Source organism: Thermobia domestica, chromosome 15 (genome assembly GCF_964235325.1).
Source record: "Thermobia domestica chromosome 15, izTheDome1.hap1.1, whole genome shotgun sequence".
In the NCBI taxonomy this organism is placed as follows: domain Eukaryota; kingdom Metazoa; phylum Arthropoda; class Insecta; order Zygentoma; family Lepismatidae; genus Thermobia; species Thermobia domestica.
In genome coordinates, this window is record NC_137468.1 from 144,049,945 (window position 1) to 144,070,514 (window position 20,570).

Below are 20,570 nucleotides of genomic sequence, written 5' to 3' on the forward strand. Positions count from 1 at the left end.
GAAAGAAAAATGAAACCGTTGTTTAGAAAAACATATCTCTGTATGTACAAATATAAATTTTCATATTAATAATGAAATTCTTATTGTTTCTCAGGCCTCTGAAGTGATTATGCGTGCCCAAACAGATAATTTCACGAACATCCAGATCCTTATTGTTATAACATTTTTGTTCCACCAAGGAAAGTCACCGAAGTAAATTATTTAGGAAATCAGTGAAACACCACGGGGCTCTCCTCCGTTATATATAGTGGTGAAGAAGTAAGTGGCTTAGTATAAACGTAGCAATTTCTCAACAAATTATGCTTTACATCCAGGATGATTAAAAGCAATGACTCTTCCTGGAATCATGGATGCAATTTGTGACATTATTCTTGAAAATTGCAGCATTTCAGCCAGTGGTGGATATAGCCCGGGGCCGGAGGGCCTAGGCCACCCCAGTTGTTGTGTGACAAAAATAATTTAAGCTATTTATATTTATAGTCTGAGGTCTGCACCCCGCTTTCTCAGTTTTTACCTTCTCAGCAAAACTTGTGTCAGGGATTCTGGGCATTTCTTTGGAACTCGTCGGTAGCATAATTCAGAATGGCTTGGGTATGCGCAAGTTCTCGGCATAATGGGTTCCCAAAATATATGTCAGGAGAATAAAAGGGTAACGACATTAATAGAAGTATTCTTCCAATTTGACCGTAATGCTGATCAATTTCGCTGACGAATAGTAACCATAGATGAAATATGGTTGTACCACTATGATCCTGAATCGGAACAACAGTCAATGGAGTAGTAGCACTCATTTCTCCCTTGCTTCAAGAAGTTCAAGACACAGAAGTAGGTTGAGAAACTGTTTGGAACATTCTTCTGGTATAAGTATGGAGTGATAGACTACCTCCTCAATGGTCAGATATTTAATCCAGAATCTCTACATTACTTACAAAACTGAAAGAAAAATTCAAAGTTCAACGCTGCGGAAAATGAAAAGAAAGGAATTCTGTTCCTTCATGGGAATACACCTGTCCATCAAGCCCCTGCGAACATAACTGACATTGCATAATCTAGGATTTCAATGTCTAGATCACCATTCTTATTCCGCAGATTTAGCTCCGTCTAACTATTACGTGTACTTATTTCCCAAACTTAAATAACACTTGAAAGACGCCATTTTAGATCTGATAGGGGTAGTGCTACGAACAGTGGTGCGAGGAAATCTAGATTTTTTTTAACTTTTCTGCAAAAACTGGAGCACTGTACAAGGTAGTATATTGACTCTCGGGGGAAGAGAAGAAGAAGTAAAACTTCACCAATCCATGTGCACTCCTTCTGGGTTGGGCTACGAATTTTTCAGCAGTTCCTAGTCAATATGGCCCTAGTCAATAGTAGACGTCACGTCAGTACCTTAAAACAAAATAAGTAAAGGAGCACTAGTATAAACCAATTACTAACTAAAGATCAGCACTCTGACAATACATTTTATTGGGAATCAATTTCATTCCATAATTTTATTATTATCATTTGCAGGAAGGGAAAACACAGCTCTTTTTATCTCCTTCAAAAAATTAAGCCCTGGTAGTTGTAAACTAAGCTGTTATATGCACATCCTCTGAATATTGGAAGCCGATAATAATGTTTCAAGAAAAGAAGTTTTAAATAAAACAAAATATGAAACTGAAAACTTCAAACCTGGACAAATACAAACAAGTTACGTAACTGGTTTTACCTTTCTTTTGTTTCCAATCGAAGTTGATCCAATAAGAAGAAAACAAGTCGACCAAATCTACTATTGTTCGCTAGGCACAATTATTAAAAATCATAAGAAAGAAGTATAACTAAAATTTACCTCAAAAGGGGCTAAATTATAAAACAGAAGTATGCGTGCATGCCCAGACGTTCAAAGAAAGAAAGCTTAAGGATTAATCTGCCACATAGTAAATTCATGGAAAGTAGACTACAATTTGTCAGTGAGATTGGTTATGATACTGATATATAATACTACATGAAGAATGTTTAAAGATTGTACGAGTCTGGGGGGGCAGTCTAGGTGGCAGTCAGGGGGGTAGAAGTAGCTACTAGGGGGGCGCTCGCCTCCTTGCCCCCCTCTGGCGTCATCACTGTATTGTTATGTTTACTTTTTGAACTTAAGCACTTTCTGTACTTTTTGGTGGCATCTTTTACTTTCCCTTTCTGTATATATGTACCTGTAAGGCGCTCACAAATGATAGAAAAAATTTATTCGAGCAAAGCACATCTCTTTACAATGAATTAAGTAGAAAGTTCATTAAATATGAGAGAAACTAGTTGCAAAAAAATATCAATAAACAGATCAAGATATTTAGAATATTTGATGTATAATAAATATACATTATACACGATTAATGTAAAATAATCATTGAAATTAACAATAAAGCATAATTTAAAAAAAGCATAATTAAACAAGAAATAAAGCATAATGTGGGTTGCTCTAATAATTAAGTTGTATGAAGACGAGAAGAAAACGAAAGCTGATTCCTTAACGAATTTCGTTCATCTTCTTTGTGTCTACAAAAACGCATTCCTAGAAACCTACAAGCTAGGTATCATCTCTGTGATTATATCAGTTTCTAGTGCTACATGTGAAAGGTCATTCTCTTCTTTGAAAAGATTAAAGACTTGTATACGCAAGTCAATGACTCATGATAGGTTGAAAAACTTAGTGTTACTTTGTATTGAGAAGAAAATTGCTAAATCGTTAGATCTTTAACAAGTTGTGGATATGTTTGCTGCTGCCCACACGAATAGAAAGATCCTCTTCAAGTAGAGGCATGAACCTATAAGTTATCTTCTTTACCTGTAAAAGTGTATTTGCTTCCACTTAAGTCAACCAGCTACACATATTTTAAACGCCATGATTAAATAACTATTTACTTATATTAGAAATCAATTGCATTAATGTATCCTAGTTGTTTGAGGTACTAAATTCTTATATTTTCACTGTTTTCCAAAGAGTAAAATCATGAACAATAAAGATGGAAACATTCACCTTGAATACACACACACACACACACACACACACATATATATATATATATATATATATATTGGAGATGTCCCCCTCAAAATCCTCTTGGGCCCTTCATTGGCTCCCCCCCTGAAAAAAACTCTAGCTACGCTACTGGACACCATGCACCAGAGATAAATTCTCTACCACGGAGCCACTGCGGCCCTGCTTGGGCTTGGTCGTTCATATCCAATCTCTCTTTTGGCGTTGCTTAAACAACTTCTAGTTTTGATCTAAATCCAAACTCCATATTGGCGTAGATATTAATATTACAGTCGATTGGTAAAATCAATCTTCCACATTTAAAAATTAAAGTACACACAAGTAGAAAAATAAGCATTTATCATAAAAACACTAGCTGCAAGTGTTCAAAATAGATTTATGGTTTCTATAAAATCAATTGAAAATTGCTATTTTTAATTAGGCAGCTAGTGAAAAACAGCAGCTTTCGACTCCAGCCGAGTTTAAACTCAACCTAAACTCAGTTGACCAAAGTGAACTGACCCGACTGACCCGACAGTAGTACGAAATGGATCGATCTGGGCCAGACCTGGGCCAGACCTGGAACAGCGTTTAACAACTCACAAGCCCCTGGGAAAATGACCACCGTGCACCGTGAGCCTACGGTCTTTTACGACCTCCATTTTAGGGGTGAATTTATTCCCTTTTATGAGCACTTTTAAGGGGGTGTATTCGTTCTCTTTTACGAGCACATTTTAGGGGGTGAACTCATTCCCTTTTATGAGCATATTTTCCAACCCCTATGAACAAACAGCAGAACATCAGACTACGTAACATAACGAACATACAGAAGAGTAAATTGAACTCGTTCTCTTTTATGAGCACATTTTTAGGGGTGAACTCGTTCCCTTTTATGAGCATATTTTTCAACCCTTATTTTAACATAACAGAAATGACATAAGAATACGTAACATAGCAGGGTGAACTCGTTCCCTTTTATGAGCACTGTTTAAGGGTGAACTCGTTTTCCAACCCTTATTTTAACATAGCATAGAATACACTGAGACTATGAACATACAGCAGAACAGATAATACATAGCACAGCTAATAAAAGAGCATGGCATATTTTTCAACCCCTATTTTAACATAACAGAAATGACATAAGAATACGTAACATAGCAAGGGTGTATTCGTTCTCTTTTCCAACCCTTATTTTAACATAACAGAGAATACACTGAGACTATGAACACACAGCACAACAGATAATACATAGCACAGCTAATAAAAGAACATGGCTTATTTTCCAGCAACACATAGCAGACATAAGACTACTGAGGGAGGGTGTACTCGTTCTCATTTTTCAACCATTATTTGAACATAACAGATAATACATTCGAACTCTATAGCAAAGATTCTTTTAAGGAGTGAACTTGTTCTAACCTATATTTGAACATAGCAGAGATGATTATTTATAGAATGCGAAACTTCCGTGTTTTGTTATCAGTTACATAATAACTTCCGCCATATGTAGATAATTCTCATTACGTCATTCATCCGGATTTTAAAAAACATTGACCTACTTTTCTCTTTAACAGACAATAACTTGTCATTCAACGATAGGAATCCCTGAACGTAATGTAATCAATCACAAAGGTATAAAAAAAGAGGTGAATTCCCGAGGATGACTCATACTATTGCGCAATATGACGTAATGCGGTCAGACAGGTATAAAAAACTGACCGACATGTTTTTTTGTAATCACTTCATGTTTACCGTGTGAAGCGTAAAGTTCAGATATTTTTTGTGTGTGTGCGTTTATATTATTAGTGTGGTTTATTAATAGTGTGGTTTTGTTTTCTTTTGTAAGTAAGACATTTTATAATAATAATAATAATATTATATTATAAAGACTCAGTTCAGAATTATTATAGTAACTTTGAAGAGTTAGTTTTTTAAAAAAAATGGCAACAAAAAAGGTTAAATCAAATATTATCAATTCTGATACTCTATTTAATAATAATTTAAACAATTTTATTTTAAAATGTGATACTGATTTAAATGAGGATAGTGGATGTTTTTTAAAGAATAAAAGAAAAGACTGTTTAGATATATTAAAACAGGAACAAGATAATTCAGCATTTAAAGTAAATTTTTCTTTGGCTACAACTTTTGTAAAACCAGTAGATTTAGAAACATGTCGATTCTTTGTAAATAGTGGTAACGAAATTATTTTACCGAGTACAGATGTGAATTCTATAATAGAAAAACTATTTAATAAAATTTTAGTTGAACAAGAAAATAGAGCAATTAAGAAATCAGGGTGGTCTTTATGTTCTGAACCAAACCATCACTTAGAAATTAAAATCAGTAAATATGATCCTCTTTCCGCTTCTTCTTTTATAAAATTACCTCAATGGATTTTATCCAAAAAGAATTGTTTTAAATATTCAAAATAACGATAATAGATGTTTTATGTACTGCATTCTAGCTGCGTTGCATCCCGCAAAAGATAATCCATATCGTGTAAATAATTACATACAATATATTAATACTTTATTACCATTATTTGAAAAAACCGATATAAAGTTTCCCGTTGAAATAGAACACATAAGCAAATTTGAACATATGTATAATTCTGTATTTCCTAAGGAACAAATTTCCATTAATATATATGGCATTGATTATGATCATGAAACTATTTTCCCGTTACGTATAAGTGAAAACACATGTGTAGATAAACGTATAGATTTACTGTATTGTGAAGAAAATTGCAACAGTCATTATTGTTTAATAAAAAATCTCAATGCGTTATTGAAGAGTCATAAAGAGAAAACTTATGTAAAATTGCCTCAATGGATTTTATCCGCAAAATGTGTTTTAAATATTCAAAATAACGATAATAGAGGTTTTATGTATAGTATTCTAGCTGCGTTGCATCCCACAAAAGATAATCCACATCGTGTGAATAATTACATACAATATAGTAATACTTTATTACCATTATTTGAAAAAAACAATATAAAATTTCCCGTCGAAGTAGAACACATAAGCAAATTTGAACATATGTATAATTCTGTATTTCCTAAGGAACAAATTTCCGTTAATATATATGGCATTGATTATGATCATGAAACTATTTTCCCGTTACGTATAAGCGAAAACACATGTGTAGATAAACGTATAGATTTACTGTATTGTGAAGAAAATTGCAACACTCATTATTGTTTAATAAAAAATCTCAATGCGTTATTGAAGAGTCATATAAAATTGCCTCAATGGATTTTATCCACAAAATGTGTTTTAAATATTCAAAATAACGATAATAGAAGTTTTATGTATAGTATTCTAGCTGCGTTGCATCCCACAAAAGAACATCCAAATCGTGTGAATAATTACATACAATATAGTAATACTTTATTACCATTATTTGAAAAAAACAATATAAAATTTCCCGTCGAAGTAGAACACATAAGCAAATTTGAACATATGTATAATTCTGTATTTCCTAAGGAACAAATTTCCGTTAATATATATGGCATTGATTATGATCATGAAACTATTTTCCCGTTACGTATAAGCGAAAACACATGTGTAGATAAACGTATAGATTTACTGTATTGTGAAGAAAATTGCAACACTCATTATTGTTTAATAAAAAATCTCAATGCGTTATTGAAGAGTCATATAAAATTGCCTCAATGGATTTTATCCACAAAATGTGTTTTAAATATTCAAAATAATGATAATAGAAGTTTTATGTATAGTATTCTAGCTGCGTTGCATCCCGCAAAAGAACATCCACATCGTATGAATAATTACATACAATATATTAATACTTTATTACCGTTATTTGAAAAATTTCCAGTCGAAATAGCACACATAAGCAAATTTGAACATATGTATAATTCTGTATTTACTAAGGAACAAATTTCTATTAATATATATGGCATTAATTATGATCATGAAACTATTTTTCCGTTACGTATAAGCGAAAATACAGGTGTATTTAAACATATTGATTTATTATATTTAAACTCTCATTATTGTTTAATTAAAAATTTAAATGGTTTAGTCAGACATCAGTTAGGTAGTCATCAAACATTTATTTGTAGACGATGTTTAATATCTTTTTATAACAAATCAAAATTAGATGAACATGACAAATTATGTAAAGAACACACTCCAACCAAAGTTAACATGCCGAAACAAGGAGAAGTTTTAAAATTTCGAAAATTGAAATTGTTATTACAGAATGATGTGATAATAATTGCAGATATGGAAAGTTTATTAAAACCTATAAATAAAGTGGATCTCATACAATACAAATTCACCAACATATACCATGCAGTTTTGGTTATATTGTATGTTGGAGTAACAACTATATGAAATCAGATTTAGTTATTTATCGGGGAGAAAATGTATCGATGAAGTTTATGTCTGCTATGGAGAATGAATTAAGAAAAATCATAAACATATTAGATCAAGAAAAACCATTAATACCATTAAATAGTTCTCAGTTACAGGAGTTTAACCTATCCACTGAATGCTCAGTTTGTGATAGTAAATATACGAGTAACAATAGAAAAGTGAAACATCATAACCATTTAACTGGTCAATTTATTGCCACGGTGTGCAACAAGTGTAATTTACAAATTAAGCGTCAAAGTAATTTTATCCCTGTCTTCTTCCATAATTTGTCTGGGTATGATGCACATTTATTTGTGAAAGAATTAGGTTGCACCCCTGGAAATATTTTTGTAATTGCTGAAAGCACTGAGAAATACATAACATTCTCTAAGCACTTTAATTTTAATGGTAGACCTATCGAGTTACGTTTTGTAGACTTATTTAAATTCCTACCGTATAGTCTTGAAAATTTGGTGTCAAAATTAAAACCTGAGCAATTTGTCTATACAAAGCAATATTTTTCTGATGAAAAGTTTCCTTTAATTCTCCGTAAGGGAATTTATTTTTATGAATACATAACAAATTTAGATACATTTAAAGAAACTGAATTTCCTGGAAGAGAGGCGTTTAGTAGCAAATTGAATGGAACACAAATTTCCGAGACTGATTATCAATATGCAAAACTGATTTGGCGTGTGTTTAAATGTGAAAATTTAGGGGACTACTACGATCTATATTTAAAATGTGATGTACTTCTCACAGCAGATGTGTTGGAGAATTTTAGAAAGACATGTTTAAATGCTTTTTGTATTGATCCGATTAATTGTTTTACTGCACCTGGGTTGGCATGGCAAGCCATGTTATATAGAACAAAAATTGAACTTGAACTTTTATCAGATATCAATATGTATATGTTTGTAGACAAATCGATTCGCGGAGGTATTACTCAAGCTGTGTTAAGATATGCCAAAGCTAATAATCCTTACGTACATGATTTTGATGCGGAAAAAGAAAAATCTTATTTACTGTATATTGACATGAACAATCTGTACGGACTATCAATGATTGACTATTTACCATATGGTGGTTTTCGGTGGGAGGATAAAATTGACAATTGGGAAGACAAACATAAAATTATCAATTGGCCCACGGATAGTGAATGGGGATTTTTTCTAGAAGTGGATTTAGAGTATCCAAATTATTTACACGAATACCATTCTGATTTTCCGTGTGCTCCAACTAATGAAGTTCCACCGAATGGTAAATATTCAAAATTACTATTGACACTTAAATCGAAATCGAATTATATCTTGCATTATAGAGTATTACAATTTTATCTAAAACAAGGTTTAATATTGGTAAAAGTACATAAAATATTATGGTTTCGTCAATCTAAATGGCTTGCATCTTATATTCAAGAAAATACTCAACGCCGTGCAAATGCTACAATTGAATTTGAAAAAGATTTCTATAAGTTATTAAATAATTCTGTATACGGAAAGACAATGGAGAATGTACGAAAACGAATTGATATAAAATTAACAATGAAAAAAGTGTAAAAAATTAGTAGCGCAAAATCAGTTTGAAAATTGGGTAAAATTGGCTGATAATTTGGCATTGTTTCATATGGTAAAAAAATCGGTAACTGAATAAACCAATTTACGTAGGAGCGACAGTTTTAGAATTATCAAAATTAGCTATATATAACTTCCATTATAATATAATGAAACCGCGATATGGAGCTAAAATTAGAATTGCATATATGGATACTGACTCTTTCATTTACCAAATTAAAACTATCAATATTTATAACGATATAAAAGATATGAATGAGTATTTTGACACCTCAAATTATCCTGAAAATAATTCTTTATATAGCACACAAAATAAACACGTTTTGGGTAAAATGAAAGACGAATTAGGTGGAGTTCCTATGATTGAATATGTTGGGTTACGAGCAAAATATTATGCTATAAAAACTGGTGAAAATAAAGAATTGAAAAAATGTAAAGGGATCAAGAAAAATATAGTTAAAGAACAAATTACGTTTAACGATTATAAATCATGTATATTTAAAAACGAAACGATCTATAAAACACAATTTGAAATTAAAAGTAAATACCATAATTTAACAACAAATCAGGTAAGAAAATTAGCGTTAGATCCGTATGATGACAAAAGAAAAATTTTAAATTGTAATATACACACTGTTCCTTGGGGGTATTATAATAATAAAGATGTAAAATGTACGATTTGTATATTGTAAATACGATATAATTTTTTTTGGATATATTAGTATTAAAAAATATGTCACAATCAGTTCGAGAACAAATAGTTGCAGAATTACATAAAAGTGCAAGACGAAACTATCCTCGAATACCCGTTATAACGAAAGGGATTCATGATTTATGGCAAGCTGATTTAGTTGAAATGAATAGTGGAAAATTGAAAGGTCTAGCAAAAATTAATCGAAATTTCAAATATTTATTAACTGTGATAGATACATTCTCTAAATATGCTTGGGCTATTCCTGTGAAAAATAAAACTGGGAAAGAAATTACACAAGCATTTATAACAGTACTGAGAAAAGCAAACAAAAACCCTAAATTTTTACAAACTGACAGGGGTCGAGAATTTTATAACTCAGAGTTTCAGAAGGCGATGAACCAAAATAACATTAAACATTATTCCACGTACAGTGATGTGAAAGCAAGTATTATTGAAAGATTTAATAGATCATTACGTAATTTAATGTGGAGAAAATTTACACTGCAGGGAAATTATAAATGGATTGGCATTCTACCGGAATTACTACATAATTATAATAATACTTTTCATTCCACTATTAAAATGAAACCTATCGACGCTATTAAAAAAGAAAATGAAAAACATCTATTGACAAACATCTATTGCAAAAAGTTTTCTGTGATAAAAAGAAAAAGTAAATTTAAGATAGGTGAATATGTAAGAATTAGTAAACTTAAGCGTCCTGGTTTTGATAGAGGTTTTACACGCAATTGGAGTACAGAAATTTTTCGAATTGCTAAAGTTTTCTTCACTAATCCTCCGACATATCACTTAGTAGACTCAAATAATAAACCTATTGAAGGAAGATTTTACGGACACGAATTACAATTAACGAAATTTCCAAACACATATTTAATTGAAAAAGTTTTGCGAAAGAAAAATAATAAGGCCTATGTGAAATGGTTAGGTCAGCCAAAAAGTGAAAATTCTTGGATCGATTTAAAACATACTATATTGTAAAAAAAGAGAAGTCAAGAATTTATAGGTGAAGCATGTCGTCACAAGTATTTTAAATTCTAGCAACACTGTAAATTTTCGTTGCTTAGTTAAATTGTCATCATCATCATCATCACGAGGTCTATCAGTATCACAAGTAAAAAGTATATTAAATCAAATTTGTTCTTCCACAAACGCTGTTTTTTTATGTAAAGGAGAAAAGAAAGCAAAATATTTAAAAACGCTATTTAAAATAAATGCAATATATCTGTAATAGAGATGGAATGGAAAATTCCTTTTACATGTATGGTAGCAGGTCCTACAGGTTGTGGAAAATCATATTTTGTTAAAACATTTCTTGACCATTATAGTAAGTTATTTAAAAATATTGTATGGTGTTATGGTGAATGGCAACCGTTGTATGATACTCTTTCAAACTGTACGTTTAAAGAAGGTTTACCTCAAAATAATGAATTTCAAGCACATGAGGGTCCACATCTTGTCATTATAGATGATTTAATGCGTGAGTGTGACCATCGGATTGTAGATATATTTACTAAGGGTAGCCATCATAGAAATATAAGTGTAATATTTATCACACAGAATATTTTTCATCAACAAAAAGGAATGCGGGATATTTCGTTAAATTGTCATTATATTGTTTGTTTTAAAAATCCTAGAGACCAAGCTCAAATTAATTATCTCGCACGACAATTGTATCCAGGTAATACAAAATTTATTCAAGAAGCATATCAAGATGCAACTCGAATTGCACATGGTTATTTACTCTTTGATTTAAAACAAAATACTCCTGATGAGCAGCGAGTTCGAACAAATATCTTTCCAACTAACTAACTCTATGACCTATGGAACCCGGAGGTTCAGTGCCGCGTTCACAAAAGCTCTCCACTGACTTCTATCCTTAGCTAATTGCATCCAGTTTCTACTTTGTATTCCTATCTCTGCGAGATCCATCTTAATATTGTCCTCCCATCTGCGCCTAGGTCTTGCTAATGGTCGTTTTCCTATGGGTCTACCAGTCAAGACTTTGAAAGCGTTTCTAATATCTTTCCAACAGATTCTTTTAATTATGTTTATGTACCTGTAAAAAAATAATAATTGTAATATGGTTTATATTCTAACAACTATTTGTGCTTTAATAGCCGTAAAAAATGATTAGTAAGGAAAATGCACATATGTTAAAACTTTTAGCAAAGTTAAAACCGAAAGCACGTAAGGCAATTTTACAAAATGCTGATCCTGATTTAATTCGCTCTATTTGTGAATGTTCCTATAACGTATCACAGGGAAATGTTCCATTAAATAAAACAGAGATAAATAAGCTAAAAAAATATAAAAAGGAACTGAGATATTTGGTGAAAAAAGGTCCGTCATTAAAACAAAAGAAAAAACGAATAATTATACAAAAAGGTGGTTTTCTTACTGCTTTGCTTGCACCTATTATTGGAGGTATACTATCTAGTTTAATTAAATAATTATGCAAAACGCACAAAAACTTATTTTAATCGCACCAGAAAAATTACATCATTATCAAACGATATCTAATCTTGATGATGAAATGAAACAAATTTTAAATAATAAAAGTTTAAATGCAGAAGAAAAATGGACAAAATATAGAGAAGTCTTACAAAAATATTTAAATATAATTCAAAAACCGGCAGCAGTTACAACAACAGCAACAACTACTACGGAGGAAGAAGAACAAGAGGACGAGGAGGAGGATGAGGAAGATGATGAAATAATATCTACTCTCCCTGAAATTTGTAAACGTAAAGCGAGACCTTTATTACGTAAATTGAAACAAAATCCAAATATTCAATGAGACGATAATATTATAATATTATTAATATTAATGTGAATATTAATAATAAATTAATTCCAGGTGCAAATATAGTGGATTTGATATCCGATTTTGTTAGATGTCGTAAGAAAAATATTTCAGTTGCCGGCTGGAAACCTTTTGCTACATTATTAGCAAAAGCCAATATACCCTTAGAGTACATTGGTAATCCTCAACGAATAGATTATATTAGAAAACTAACAGAAGACGAAGAGGACGAAGAGGATGGTCCTCCACCCCGTAAACACAAATGGTGTACTTATAAGCAATAATAATAATATTCTATTGTAATCTATTGATATTTTTAAGTATATAGAAAGAAAGAAAGATGAATGAGCCCTACCTCAATTATTACATATATCAAGCAGGAGGTAATTATAACGTGTATAGAGGTACAGCATATCAAGAAGGTTATGGCATTGGTAGTTTTCTAGGAGGTTTATTTTGTACTGTATTTCCTTTATTAAAACAAGGTGCAAAAACTGTTGGTAAAGAATTGATACGTACAGGAATTAATGTAGCAGGAGATGTACTAGATAATAATAGACCTATTGAAGAGTCTTTGCATGATCGATGGCAAGAAGCTAAAACAAATTTAAAAAATAAAGCTCAAAATAAATTAAATCAAGTGTTGGAAGGATCTGGAAGAAGAAAAAGAAAGAAAGTTCATTTTAGTGGTGGTGCTGGTGTGAAACGGATAAAAAGATCCAAAGATATTTTTGATTGATTAATTATGGAGCAAAGTGATAGTTTTTATCTCACACTTCCTAGCAATAGTTCTATGGAATATTTTCCTCAAAATACTCTTGCTTGTTATACTACTAAATTATATCAACCTATTGTACTGGAGAAAGGAGTGTGGGAAACAGCTGTCGTTGAAGTACTTTATACAAGTTCATTTCAGAATGTTTCAAAATATACAAATAATATTTATTATCATCTCATGAATACAAAAAACTGGAACATAACTCAAATCTTACCAGGCCACTATTATCATGTTGATGATATTCTATCTCAAATTAATCATAAAAGTGATATATTAAATTTACAATTAAAAGTCAAAGCATCAGTGAAACGAATAGTCCAGTCAACGAAGGCCAAAAAACCCTGATTAGAAAAAAAATCGTGTAGTTCTGAAATTTGGCACAAACGTTGGGGGAAGTGTCTTAAACAACATACTAAAAGTCCCCGTGAGTGAGGGGTCGGCAACAGGGTGGGGGAGGGATTTAATCCTTTTAACAATGTGATTTTTCCTGGAGTTTGGAGTCTTTGTTAAGTAGCTACTGCGTCAGCACTACTCACCCGAATTGCATGATTAGTACGTCATTCTCTTCAAAACAAGGCAATCTGCTAAATGGAGCCTTGTCCATGGCCCTATGACATACACGGACAGGGAAATTTGTAAAAAAATTGGGAAAATTTTCTTTAAAAATCCCTTTGTAGAAGTTTAGGGCCTTCTAGAGCAGCCCTGGGTAAGAGCACGCGGCCTTAATGTACCATGGAAAATATTAGGGTATTGATGATAGTTTTGTATAATTCAATTCCAATATATTTGATATTCACCTGGGAAAAAATACTTCCCTATCCTATTTGATTATATACGAACAGGGGAAAAAATAGGGTTTAAACTTTCTGGACAAGGTACTTTTTATTCGAATTGTGTGGTTAGTATGTCGTTCTCTTTAGAATAAAGAAAGCTTTCAAACGCAATATTGTCCATGCCCCTATGACTGTGCTGAAAGGGAAATTTGGGGGAATTGGGGAAATTGGGAAAATTCTCTGAAAGTGACTTTCTGGACACTTGGGGCCTCTTAGAGCACCCCAGGAGAAAGTACACGACTCAAATGTACCATGAAACATACTTTTGGGTATTATTGTGATATAAAGTGACGTGGGAAAAATATTCCCCATCCTGTTTGAAAGTACAAAACACATAAATATATAGTAAATACATCAGTAGGGCCTTCTAGAGCAGCTCTGGATAAGAGCACGCGGTCTTAATGTACCCTGGAAAATACATTAGGGTATTGATGATAGTTTTGCATAATACAATTCCCATATATTTGCTATTCACCTGGGAAAAATATTTCCCTATCTTATTTGATTATATACGAACAGGGGAAAAATAGGGTCTAAACTTTCTGGACAAAGTACTTTTTATTCGAATTGTATGGTTAGTATTTCGTTCTCTTTAGAATAAAAAAAGCTTTCTAACGCAATATTGTGCATGCCCCTATGCAGTGGCGTCAGCAGGCCCTTTTTAGTGAGGTTTTAGCCCCTCAAATCAGATCTCAAGCCCTCCCCCCCCAAAAAAAAGAACGCTTAAATAATTTTTCGTGTTATATTGAGCAAAGACATGTACGAAAGAAAGAACACTCTTAGTTTTCCTCGGATTAAAATTACACTAAAAAAACTAAAATGAGCGTATTATTTCCAAATAAAGAGCAAAAGTCGTGTTTTTTTTTAAAACAAGCGTGTCTATTTACTGTTTTGAGAAGTCAAAGCAACTATTATTATATTAATATAAGGGAATGAGTTATAGTTCAAGCCCCCTCAAAGCATAAGCAGAATACCTGGCGACACTATTGCCTCTATGACGTACAGGGAAAAATTGGAACTGTCGACCATCTACAATTCTACACAACCCATTGCTACAGGAACATTCTGTCAATATATTTTTGACAATGCAGATTTTAATGTTACCACCCTTGATGGTTTGAATACTTTTCACAGCATGGGAGGTATCAAATGTATCACACCAGCTCGGGTTCTTCCTCCTGCAAACAAGATCAAAAGGCTGAAATTATCTCCTGCTGACGAGGTAGGAAAACTAGGTGTTGTGGAACTGCTGACATTTGAAGGGCACACGGGAAAAACCAACTGAGTCACAAAACTGAAATTTTACAGGAGAGCAAAAACAAAGTTCAAAACGTTTTCACATAAAACACAGAATTTTTACGAAAATGGTTACGGTTCATTTTAGCATGTTGGTTCATTGTTATTATGTTTTTAAATAATTACTACGTAAACTATATTAACAACATAAGTATGATTGCTTTTATATTAGTGATCAGGGACTGAGTTGTTTTTTCCCCTGTATATTTATAAATTGTAAATGAGATTATGTTTTTAAAGCCTTTTAATGTATTGAACATACAAAAAATAATAAGATACAGCATTACACGTAAAAGGTTCTACTTGATGAAACTAAAAATAAAACTGCTCCCATAGTTACTAAAATTCTTGAATTTAGAACAGTTCTTGAATTTAGAGCTTTGTTTGTAGCATGCTGCAAAACACACACACACACACACAGACAGACACAAAATACACAAAATACAGTAGTACTGTAAATGAACCAAATTTATAATAGCTCGTTTTGCTAAAACTATTGTTGTTATATGAACTTTGATTGTTGTAAGGGTAATTGTTACGTTTCATTACTTTTGTGAATTGCGACAAGTTATGATTTTATTATGGTTTGTTGTTAATATTCATTGAAAATTAATGCAAAACTATTCGGCCACAAGTCGTCTATAATTTTATTTTAAAGTAAGAGCAGTGCAAGAACTAATCACTAGGTAAAAAGATTATTATCCAACCTTTTAAAAATCGGGTTCTGCATCTGGGACATCAACATCTGGAAAGACCGCAGCAATTTCATTGGCAGCAAGGAGACTCTCATAAAATTCCTTTGAACCTTCCTCCTTACAGAATTTCATTAGCACTTTAATATCATTTGCACTTCTCTTTTGTCAAGGCTATTGGAGCTACGTACTTTGGGGATGGTACAGTCAAAACTTCGACGGGGAGTACATTTTTTCTTTCTCTCTTCTTCTTCTCTTTTTCTATTTCAACATCGGTTTGCCTTACGTTAGACGTGTAAAATGCTCCGTTGTAGGCGTTTCTATGCTCAACTGATAGAGACTTTGACTTAGTGAATCGCAGTTGCTTCACAGGTCTGACAGGAAAACAAAATTTCTTTTTGTAGAATTTAGAAGACACAAAGTTGCCCCAATCCTTAAATAAGGTTTACTCACATTTTGTGACTTCAAAAGGGCTTGGCTTAATTCGTGATTCCTCAAGAACTTTCCTCCACCCATTTGGTGTTTCGGCTCTTGCAGGTTTTGGTATAAGACCCATACTTTTGTCAGTCTTCATGTATGAGTAGCCTCGTATTGGAAATGTTACAACAAAAGTGTCAAACTTATTTTGCATAACAGAAACGTAGTGCAAGAACTTAACAATGGTGTGGTTTTTATTCTGTCCACCACATGAGTCTGCAAATATGTATAGTGTCTTGACAGATTTGCTTCAATAAATGCCAAAGAAGTGGCTAAGCATCGACGCAACATCATACGCACCTTTTTTTGCAGTAGTTTCGTCATATGTGTACATCACAGAAACATCATTCGACAGTACATGCACGTTAAAAATGTAAAATGTCAGCTGGCGTCTGAAGTACACTTCACCAATTGATATGTTTGGGGTTGGGAGGTTTTTTTCCAAAATGAATACATATAGCTTCCACTTCATGAGATTTTCTAGATTTTTTAGCTTGTAAAACCATTCGGCTTGTTTCAAGTGAAGAGCTTTCTCCGTTAACAGTTTTTCCCTGTTTTTTAGTAGTGCTAGTTTTTCATCATTATTTGCACTGGTTGTTATTTTCCTATAAATTTCAGTTCATTTGGTTTTTAGCTCATCACACCAAGAACAGGTATCAGTGCGAGGATACCCGAATCCAATATTAAATTCAGAAACAAATATCTGACGAAAACCTACATAAGACATCTCAAGACCCGGATATTTATTTAAAAACATTCCTAGCAATACCTTAATATTTAAATCTTCAGACAAATATACTTTCTTGGAGTCATTTAAAATGTAGTGAGTCTGGCAACCTTTCAATGATCCTGAAAAATCAATTGCCAGTTTACGTGTGTCCTGGGAAATTTTATGTGGTCGGTTTGCGTCTTTCCCTCTATGGTCTTTAGGGGCCTGGCCTGTTAGCATTAGAAAGAGAGTTTTATAGTGTGCAACTTAAAAGGTTTGACTCCAAAAATGGATTGAAATCCCTTGAAACAAACTGGGACTTCGACAGCGGAATCTTCCCGTACGACCCTAACTTTGTAGGCAAAAGAACTATCATTTTTCCTAGCTTCATCTTCACACTTCCTAGGCCTCCTTTGAGCAACAGGCAGTACTGAAATCAGGCCAGCAAGGTAGCTACTTTGACCATCAGCTCCTACTTCAGCTTCTATTTCGTTGAATTGTTTTATCAAATATTTTCTTTCCTCAATACTGATATTTTTAAAGCATTCGTACATTTTACAATGGCAGTCAGTTCCAGTTTCATAAGATGATGCTCTTCTTCATGACATCAGTTATTCTACCAGTCTTTCTACGTTTCTTTGTAGATTTATATTCACTCAGTGGAGTTGAATGTTCGCAATCACTAACATCACTTTGAAATTCACTATCAATCATTTTGACACACTGTACGCATTTAAATCACAAGTAACGAAACACACAGTAAGCTCACAACACTACACAGTGCAGAACATAACCTCAAAATGGGAGACCTCACAAGTTCGCGCATGCGTTAGTCGTTTGCAGTTAGCGGACTGAGTTGTTTCTTAGCCTGTGCCAACTTGACGCAGTTGTTTCTTCCCCTGCATGACATTTCTTTCGACTGCTATATCTCTTGACAGAGTTGCCTGTTTGCCTGCATATTTCGGCATGTTAAAATAGAAGCTATGCACTACCTGTTGCCAACATAACCTCATTTTTTGATTTTTTTGACTCAGTTGGTTTTTCCCCTGCATCCTTCATTTGAAAATGTGAAAAAGAATGCGTTACATAAAATTGTTGTTCAGGATTTGAACCCCATTCCGTCTAATATATTTGAACCCAGCCTCCCAGATATATTATGGATGTCTGGTAAATGGCTGTATTCACTGCAAAACATCCCAGAAGTGCCAGTCATTCCAGAGTTGAAGAAATTCATGCAATTGGTTTGTGAATCAGTGAATTCTGATAAAAGTGTGTGAAACCCCTTCCGTTCATAAATTCACCACCTAGCAATTTAAACACAGTGTACACCGCTCTGAAGTTTGCTGCCAAAGATAGTGATGAGCAAGGTTCGAAAACTTGTTTTGTCACGTTCGATCAGCCTCTGTATATCAAGGCTCGACAAATCGTGGCTTCTTGTTCGGATGATCCTCTGTTTGGAACAATTGTCGTGAGGTTGGGAGGATTTCATATGCTACTATCCTATATGGGGTGTATAGGTCAGACAATGGCTAGAAGTAGATTGAAAGAGGTGTTATCCACAGTTTTTGCTCCTAATTCAGTTGATAAAATGTTGATTGGTCATGCTTATAGCAGAGCAGTTAGAGGGCGTTTACTTGTACAGGTTGCTTTGGCTCGAATTAATCTGGATGTTGACAGTGTTTCATCAGAAGAGCAGGAGATGATCATCAACACATTATGCATTCTAGAACAACTAACCTTGGATGAACTCAGCAAGAATGCTCACTGACTTCACTTAAAAACAAACTTAAAACGAGCTTGATCGTGTAAATAAAAACGGACCTACTGCAGCTTTGTGGGTGCAGTATTTTAATATGGTTTCCTTGATTAAGAAGTTCATTGTTGCGGAACGTTGTGGCGACTGCAATAGCCATTTGTCCTGTGTCCAGCAAATGATTCCGTTCTTCCATGCAAGTGGCCACTTTCAGTATGCAAAATGCGCCCATCTTTACGTGCAAGATATGCTTGAATTGGCAACTAACCATCCAGATGTGTTAGAAGACTTTGTAGAAAAGGGATATTTTACTATAAATAGAAGTGGTTCACCATGGGCAGGAGTTTGGTCTGACATGGCTATTGAGCAGACACTCATGCGCTCCATGAAAAGCTCTGACGGACTGACACGGGGAAGAGGAATCAGCGATACTGTGTTAGCAAAGTGGGTTGATGGGTCACTTGCGGCTTCTGCCATCTGTTCTTCATTGGAGGAATTTGCTGGAACAGTTTTTTCAAGTGGAGAGCAGCATGTTGATTTACGTGCATCACGACAAAACAGAGATGAGCAGGACCGTCTAAAAGTTTATGAGTGGTTCAGTAACCATCCCCCTTTTCCCAAATTGGTTTCGCTGATCTCAATGTCGACAGGTATCATCGGAAACTCCAAAACAAATTGTCACCAAGCACTAAAAGTTGAAACCGAAACCATGAAAAGTTTTATTGGAAGTAACTTTGGTATCATAAAACAATCAAATAGAACGTAGTGATGTCACTGGCCTCTGTGAACAATGCGATCAAGTTGAACAATGAGACAATGGTCGTTGACCCTCTAATAATCTTCCAAAGAGCTATGATTGCCAAAAAGAGTGATGATTATGTTGCGGATCTTTTACAATATGAATTATCCCCATTCCCACTAGCTCTCTTTAATGAAGGTGGAATGAGGAAGTCAAAGAAATCATCTCTTTACAATGTACTTCCTGTAGAGTGTGATACAACTATAAACATCAAAATGAGTGCCAGTGTTGTAGACGGTGGCTTCCTCCTCCACTGTGTAAAATGGGATGTTGGCAGCAGTTTTTTTGTCCATTTGTGACCAGTATATGGCCTATCTGGTCAATCATTATGGTGAAAACTGCACTGTGATCTTTGATGGCTACGGCGATGTCAACAGTACGAAGCGCGCAGAACAGAAGCGAAGAGGCACAACGAAAACTTCACTTGATATAAATTGTGATCTGAATGTAAATGTCACGGTTAAAAAGGAGGATTTTCTTGCAAATGAAAAGAATAAAACTAAACTTATTCACTTACATTCACAAACAATGGCTGCAAGAGGCATTCAAACAAGAGTCACTACAGCGGATGCTGATACTACAATTGTGAGATGTGGAATAGAGAAAGCAACTTCTCATCCTATTGTTATCATAATAGGGGAAGATGTGGACTTAATCGTTCGAATGGTTGCTTTCACACCACCAGAGAACAACATTTACTTCATGAATGTAGCCTGGGAGGGGAAAGGTAGAAACTAAATTATTT

At 33.6% G+C, this 20,570-nt stretch overlaps 1 protein-coding gene across 1 annotated transcript in view; it reads left to right on the plus strand.

Moving 5' to 3' along the window:
• LOC145671284 (NECAP-like protein CG9132) overlaps nucleotides 1-20,570 on the plus strand; it is a 149,427-nt gene that overhangs the window by 71,953 nt on the left and 56,904 nt on the right. The window lies entirely within an intron of this gene.